General features: G+C 39.6%; 1 long non-coding RNA gene across 1 annotated transcript; it reads left to right on the top strand.

Moving 5' to 3' along the window:
* The first annotated feature begins 2,558 nt into the window (after positions 1 to 2,558).
* Positions 2,559 to 4,602, top strand: LOC106696008. Its single transcript, XR_001346947.2, has 2 exons — positions 2,559 to 2,696; positions 4,088 to 4,602. It is a non-coding gene; the product is annotated as an uncharacterized LOC106696008 (long non-coding RNA).
* Positions 4,603 to 8,212: the final 3,610 nt, after the last annotated feature.

The raw sequence follows: 8,212 nt of genomic DNA, 5'->3' as shown, positions 1-8,212 counted from the left end.
TCTAGTAGAAGAGGCAGACAACGTGTATGACAGGTAGGATATTCAGCAGAGAGATAACATAACAAATCAATGAAATTCTATAAAGGGAAAAGCACAATAATAAGACAGTGTCTTCAATAAGCTCATCAGTAAACTTGGTATGACCAAGGGAAGAATCTTAACTTGCGGATAGGCCAATACAAATGATCTAAACTTAAATGGCAAAGAGAAAAACATGAAAAATTACAAACAGCATCCATAAGCTTTGAGATAATAAAGAGTGGTCTGAATGTGTAATTAAAATCTCAGAAGAAGAGAAAGAGAATGGGATAGAAGAAGAAATGGCCAAGAATTTTCCAAAATTAACAATAGACAACAAAACAAAGATGCAGAAGCTCAGAGAACACATGAGGCAAGATTACCGCCCCGCCCCCCAACAAATGCTAGAAAAGCATATATTCAAACTGCTGAAAAAATGATGAAGAGAAAATATTGAAGGTAGTCAGAGGAAAAAAGGATTACAGCAGACTTCTCATTTGAACCTGTGCAAACCAAAAGACAGTGCAGTGATATCTTTTAAGGGCCAAAAGGGAAAAACTTTTCAACTCAGAATTCTGTACCCAGCAAAAATAGTCTTTCAAAATGAAAGAGAACTACTTTCAAAGTAATACTCTCTTGACATGACAGAAACTGGGAGAATTCATTGTCATCAGACCTGCATTACTAAAAGTACTGAGGATGTTCTTCAGGCAGAAGGGATACTAGACAGTAAGTTGGACCTATACAAATAAGTGAGAGTGCTCTAAATGGAATAAATGAAGGTAAATATAAAATTCATGTCTTTCTAATTTAAAATGTTAATTTTTAATTGCTCTGAAAGATATAGCTGCTTAAAACAAAGATATTAAATGTATTTTGTTTTTAGAACATATGTAATGGTAAAATTTATGACAACAATAGCTCAAAGGTCATGACGGAGTTTACTATTACAACATCTTTATATGCGAGCTGGTAGAATTTGCTTGGAATTAGAAAAGCTAGAAGTCCCAACTACCTACCTTTTTGCCACACTTTACACATCTTTCTAATTCCAAGCAGGAACTAGAAGCTCCAACCCTTCACACAGTTGAAAGCCAAGTGTAAACCGCCCCCCTTTTAATTTTTTTTATGTTTACCTTAATGTTGCAAGTATTACAGATGGTCCCCTCTTCCCCCCTGCACTGATCTCCCTTCACAGGGCCATGTGCGAAAGGCCTCCCTGCTTTCCTGGGGAGGAAAGGCTGTCCACAGTCTCCTTTTATTACACAAATCAGTTCTCTGCACCCCCCTACCCCCACCCCTTCACCTCACTATTGTTTGTGTCCAGGGTTAGGCATATAAGTTCTTTGGTTAATCTTTTCCCACCCTCACCCCCCAACCCCGCAGTGTAACTTTTGACTCCTCAAAAATATAGCTACTAATACCCTACTATTGACTGGAAGCCTTACTGATAACATAAGCAGTTAGTTAACATATATTTATATGTTATATACTGTATTCTCACAATAAAGTAAGGTAGAGAAAAGAAAATGTTATTAAAAATTTAAGGGGACCCTTTCCCCCTCCCCATGTGGGAGTCTGTTCAGTGGGACTCTTTCCCCCTCCCCATGTGGGAGTCTGTACTTGTTCTTCAATAAATCTCCGCCTTCGCTATACCAAAAAAAAAAAAAAAATTAATGTTTGTCTGCAAGTTTTTTTCAAATTGTCACTGATCTCCAAAAAATTTTTCAATGCATTTATTGAAAGAAGTTTGTGTATAGCCCTGGGTGCTTTAGCTTAATGGTTAGAGCACCAGCCCATGGACTGAAGGGTCTCAGGTTTGATTCCCAGTCAAGGCTCAATTCCCAGTCATACCGTGGTTGCAGGCTCAATCCTCAGCCTCTGCGTGCTTATGGGAGGCAAACAATCGATGTGTCTCTTGCATCGATGTCTCTCTCTTTCTATCTTTCCTTTTCCCCCACTCCTCCCTCCTGCCCTTCTACTCTCTCTAAAGAAAATCAATGTGAAAAAAATATCCTCAGGTGAGGATTAAAAAAAAAAAAAAGACTGCATATAAACGGACCTGTGCAGTTCAAACCCATGTTGTTCAAGGGTCAGCTGTGATCTGTATAGCTCCTCTCTCCATATGAAACTGGTTCCCATTGTCCCTATGTGTTTCTTTTTACCAATAGGAGAGGAAATGGAGTACTGAGCTCAGGGGAGATGAGCAGGAATTTGAACTATTTCAGTGCAGAGAACTGATTTGTGTAATAAAAGGAGACTGTGGACAGCCTTTCCTCCCCAGGAAAGCAGGGAGGCCTTTCGCACACGGCCCTTCATTTACAGACTCTAAAAATAGAACATTACTGATGTGGTCTGTAAGGATGCAGTTCTGTTCTCAGGCCCCTCTGCTGCTCAGTGTCCAGCATTTGAATGTTGTCTCACTTCCTTTGTTTTTATAATGAAATCACAGATGTGCTAATATAGACCAGGGGAGATAACATTGAAGCTTGGATTTCCATCACTGAGGTGCTGTAGCTTGTAAACATCTATTGTAAAATATCTACTGTCTTGTTGGCACAGAGTTTCAGAAACTGTGGAGGAGTGTCACTGTGGATTCAATGGATGAGGAGAAAATTGAAGAATATCTGAAGCGACAGGGTATTTCTTCCATGCAGGAATCCGGACCAAAGAAAGTGGTATGTAACCGCTGGAAAAAAATGTAGTTCTCTGTTCTTTGAACTGTTAGCCTGCTTTCTCTTCTCTGAAGAGCAGGTAGTCAGTTCTCCCTTTCAGTTTTTTCTGTGTCCTGACCCATTGATCTTGGTCAGTTGCAAACCAGATCACATGTGGTTTATTGAGGGCCAGCAGATCTCTGCCCTCAAGTGCTGCTCCCCAGGAGTGTGCGAGTTTTCCCCATCCGACCGCCCTGTCCTAGTAGTGTCTGCTTTTAAGCTCCAGCCATACCAAACTTTTCCTAGTGCTCACATGTCCTGATCTTGGCCTTTTAAGACTCTAGCCGTCTACCCTACCCCCAGGCCCCTGCTCCAGTGAGCCCCGTAGTGTTGGTGCCTGCTCTCGCTTAGTCCTGAGCACGTTGAGTTGTCCTTGTTAACTTTCAGATCCCTCTGAACCAGGTAACACTGTCTTTGTAGCCTAAATCCTGCTCTGAGGAAGGATTTGTAATGGGATGAAGACTTGTGAAATGGTCTGCACTGGCTAATAAGTAACTGTGCTAGTCCCAGGACAAAGCCCAAGTGAGAACTAGTTCACACTTCAGACTCCAGCTGCAGCACCTCTCCCATCTTTTTCTGTCCACCACCAGGCTGTGTAACTTGCCTTCTTTCTGACTTTTCGTGTGTGTGTGTTTCAGTGAATTTTTAGGGCTCCTTAAAAAGGAAGACTTATTGCCAGTGATCTCCGTAAATTAGTGTACTTACAGTACTTTATGGTTTCAGGTATACTGAAAAGAATAGAGAATAATAGTAAATCTTCATGTGCTCATCTACTTCCTAATTTTGCCCATATGTCTGTGTTTTGCCCTATTTACGTCAGATCTTTTTTATTGATATATATTTTTTTAGAGAGAGAGAGGAAGAGGAGAGAGAGACATCGATGTGAGAGTGCAACACCGATTTGTTTCCTCCTGCTTACCCCCAACTGGGGATCAAGCCTGCAACCCAGGCACATGCCCTTGACCAGAAATCGAACCAGCAACCTCCTGGTTCGATGCCCAGCCTACTGAGCAGTACTGGCCAGGACTGAAGTATATATTTTTAAACCAGATAATAGTGATGAAAAAGCTTTACTGCCTCTCTTTTTATTTACTTAGTGCCTAGAATAGTTCTGAGAAGTTTTTGTGTCAGCCCATTTATTCCAGGTAGAAGTATATGCATCATAATAGAAAGCATAGTTTCTTGTTTGTGGTTGGGAGTGTGCTATGGATTGATGTGCATGAGATTTGGTTACAAAGCAGAAAAACAGGCCAAATACTCCAAATCTCTTGCTGCTGGTTTCTGGGCATCCTGAGTAAATCCTTATGCTTTACCCCTCCGAGAGCTGTTGTTTCTGTTTTTACCTTTTCCTGTAGGCCCCTATCCAGAGAAGGAAAAAGCCTGCTTCACAGAAAAAGCGACGATTTAAGACTCATAACGAACACATGGCTGGAGTGCTGAAGGACTACTCTGACATTGCTCCTGGCAAATAGTGAACAGTTTTGTAGGTGAGCAAAGAGTTACAAATACAAAGTCAAGATCTTTCTTGTTGCTACTGGGATCTGAAGACTGTCTTCCCATTCTACTTCTTAGGACTGAGGAGAGGAGCAGTTCCGTTTACAGAACAAGTACAAATTACCAAACTCAAAGCTTATTCTAACTGAATAGGCTGATGAGAAATGTGATGTTCCCTGTTAACTTCTCTTACTTCTTGGGGGAGAGGCCTGCAGGTGTCTTTGCTGTTTATCTCTTCTAAGTGGTTCCTGGTTCCATTTTCCCTTTTACTCCTTTAGAACAAGTTTGCAGATAGTCTTGAATGCAATATTTGTTTATTCCAAAGTAACATATTTATAATAAAATCATTGCAGAAGGAATTGCAGAAGTTAGTGAATTAAGTTGTTTCTTTTCATTCTTGGCAATGGCAGTTGGCAGCTCCAGTCTTTAACTCCCACAGGGGGCGTGTTTGGGACGTTGTTGGAGACTGGGACCTGTGCTGCGTTGCTGAACATACGGAGTTCATAGTCGGAACTCAAAGCGTGCCTTTTGTTAGCCAGTGAAGCAGTAAGGTACACTGCATGTGATTTGTAATGTTTTCTTTTAAAAGGATAATCAGAATTTAGCCTCTTGGATTTTGCAAGTCATTGTCTCATGCCATCGAGGATGGATAGAGTCATCTTGCCAACCTGAATGTCAGCTTTACAGCCCAACTCTCAGGGGACTTGAGGGTGAGGTTCCTCTGGTGGAGAGTTTATCTCCTCGTCACTGGGCAAGCTCTTGATCAAATACATGGGCTCGTAAGAGTCATGATGCCTTATGGGAAATCTCTGTGATCATTCCAGCCTTCTGTAACAAACTACCCATTTTCCGTAACTGTACTTGTGATACAGTCTGTGGTTGATCATTACAGTCCTCATATCACAACTTACAATTGTAGTGGACTATAAAAATAAGGTTCGGTGTTCTCAAAAAGGGTGCCATGGTATCCTAAAGCAGTAAGTACTTTGTGGAGATGACAAAGAGTCCTTTTGCGGCTTTAGTTCTTTTAATCCCTCTGTTTACTTACCACCTGCATCTACAGAGTTATTGTTTACCTCTTTCTTACATCCAAGCCCCAAAACATGGCATGAGAATATGTAAAACTGAGGCTCCCCAGAACATGGGGAACTTGCTGGTCTAGCTTTCTATCAGAGGTGTTTTGGCAAGTAAGATGGGGCTTCAATGTCTTAAGGTATAAAACTAGTAAAAAGTTTTCTGTAAAAATCTGGAGCTAGCTTATCTCCAAGTATGCCTACTTTTCGTGGTCTCTACACACCATCCTTTTGTTTTTCCAGTTTATTGAGATATAATTGACCTACAGCTCTGTACAAGTTTAAGGTGTAAAGCATAGTGGTTTTACTTACACATATCATAAAATCGTTACTACAGTAAGTTTAGTTAACATCCATCATCCCATTATAGGTACCAAAAATGGCTTTGTTTGTGATGAGAAATCTTAGGATTTACTCTCTTAATGTTCATATACCAGACAGCAGTGTTAACTATAGTCATCATGTCGTACATTATATCCCTTATACTTATAATTGAAAGTTTGTACCTTCAACTATCCCTCTCTAGTTTTCCCTCCCCGATCTCTCACCTCTGGTAACCACATCTGATCTCTTTTTGATGAGTTTGGATTTTATTTTAGATTCCACACGTAAGTGAGATCGTACAGTACTTGTCTTTCTCTGTTTGATTTATTTCACTTAGCATACTACCTTCGAGGTCCCTCCATGTTGTTGCAAATAGCAGGATTTCCTACTTTTTTATGGCTGAATAATATTCCACTGTGTATATATACACATCATCATCTTTATACATTCATCTGTCAATGGACACTTAGGTGTTTTCATGTCTTGACTATTGTAAATAATGCTGCTCTGTACATGTGGATGCAGATATCTATTCGATATAGAGTTTTTATTTCCTTCAGAAATATTCCCAGAAGTGGAATTGTTGGATCATAGGATTTTTTATTTTTTTGGTGTGTGGGTGTTTTTTGTTTGTTTGTTTATTTTTTATTCTAGAGAGACAGGAAGGGAGAGAGAGAAACATTGATTGGCCACCTCCCAACCCAAAGATCAAATCTGCAACCCTGGTATGTGCCCAGAATTGGGAATATAACCTGAGACCTTTCTGGTGCATGAGATGACACTGACTGAGCCACTCAACCAAGGAGTAGGGTGGTTCTACTTTTAATTTTTTGAGGAAACTCATTAGGTTTCCATAGTGGCTGTACCAGTTGACAATTTCACCAACTGTACGCAGGGGTTCCCTCCTCTCCACATCCTTGCCACCTTTTGTTTTCTCTTGACTTTAAAAAAAAAAAATTTATTGATTTTTTACAGAGAGGAAGGGAGAGAGATAAAGAGTTAGAAACATCGATGGGAGAGAAACATCGATCAGCTGCCTCCTGCACACCTCCCGCTGGGGTTGTGCCCGAAACCAAGGCACATGCCCTTGACCCAAATTGAACCTGCGACCCCTCAGTCCACAGGCCGACGCTCCATCCACTGAGCCAAACCAGCCAGGGCTCTCTTGACTTTTTTGATGCCAGTTATTCCAACAGGCTTGAGGGGATATCTCATTGTAGTTTTGATTTGCATTTCCCTAGTGATTAGTGATGTTTGAGCATCTTTTCATATACCTGTTGGCCATATTTATATCTTTGGAGATATGTCTATTCAGGTCCTTTGTCCATACAGCAGTGTTATTTTTTTGCTATTGATTTGTATGAGTTACTTATATATTTTGGATATAAACCCCTTATCAGATATATGGCTTGAAATATTTTTTCCTGTTCCATAGGTTGTCTTTTCATTTTGTTAATTTTTTTTTGCTGGGAAGGAACTTTTTGTTTGATGTAGTTCCACTTGTCTAATTTTTATTTTGTTGCTTGTGCTTTCTTTAGGTGTCATCTAGAATGTCATTGTCAAGACTCATGTCAAGTAGCTTTTTAAAAAAATGTTTTTATTCAGAAAGAGGAAGGGAGAGGGAGAGAGAGAGAGAAACATCAATGAGAGAGAAACATCGATTGGCTCCTATGTTTTATTTAAGGAGCTTTAAGATTTCTGTTCTTACATTACTATGGCTTTATAATTTAGTTTGAAATCGGGAAGTGTGATGCCTTCTGCTTTATTCTTAGAATTGCTTTGGCTACTTGGGCACATTTGTGTTTTATATAAATTTTAGGATTGTTTTTATACTTCTGTAGAAAATGCCACTGGAATTTTGATAGGGATTGCATTAAAAAAATTTTTTTTATTTTTTTTATTCAGCAATATATTTTATTTTATTTTTTTAAATTTTTTAAATTTTTTTATTTTTATTTTTTTTTAGTTTAAATGCATTTTATTTTTAGACAACCTACATGACATGTTTTTTCTTAAAAACAATGACTTTGCTACAAATAAATCAAGGTCAAAATGAACAAAGAGCTCAAGATAACATCAGTCCCATTTGAATGAAAAGCAGCAGCCAGTTATGATGACAGGTGATAGATCCAAATTGCCAAATTTGTTAACATTTTCCCATTTCTAAACCACCTTTAAAGAGAATTACACCATTCTAATGGTAGTCCAGCAGAGCAACCATGCCATCTGTACTCATGTTTTCATCCATAAGGAACTCTGGTCTCTGTTCTTCAAGCTTAACTTTGATTGATTGCACGTAATCTTTGATGCACTTCTTTTTTTTTTTTTTTTAATAAATCTGTATTGTTCAGATTATTACAGTTGTTCCTTTTTTCCCCCCCATAGCTCCCCTCCACCCAGTTCACACCCCCACCCTCTGCCCTTACCCCCCCCAATGCCCACATCATAGGACTATGATCATTGAGCCAGGTCTCTTCATGTTCACCCATTCCCCCCCCGGGGTAAAGCCACCTCACCTCACATTCTTTGCCCCATGATATCGATTATGTAACCAGCTAATTCTGGTTCATCAGATCATGTATTCCCCTT

The sequence above is a fragment of the Myotis lucifugus genome, unplaced genomic scaffold, assembly GCF_000147115.1.
Source record: "Myotis lucifugus unplaced genomic scaffold, Myoluc2.0 scaffold_6828, whole genome shotgun sequence".
Taxonomy (NCBI): Eukaryota; Metazoa; Chordata; class Mammalia; order Chiroptera; family Vespertilionidae; genus Myotis; species Myotis lucifugus.
The sequence above is the reverse complement of the archived record's forward strand: the minus strand, read 5'-3'. Positions and strand labels throughout refer to the sequence as shown.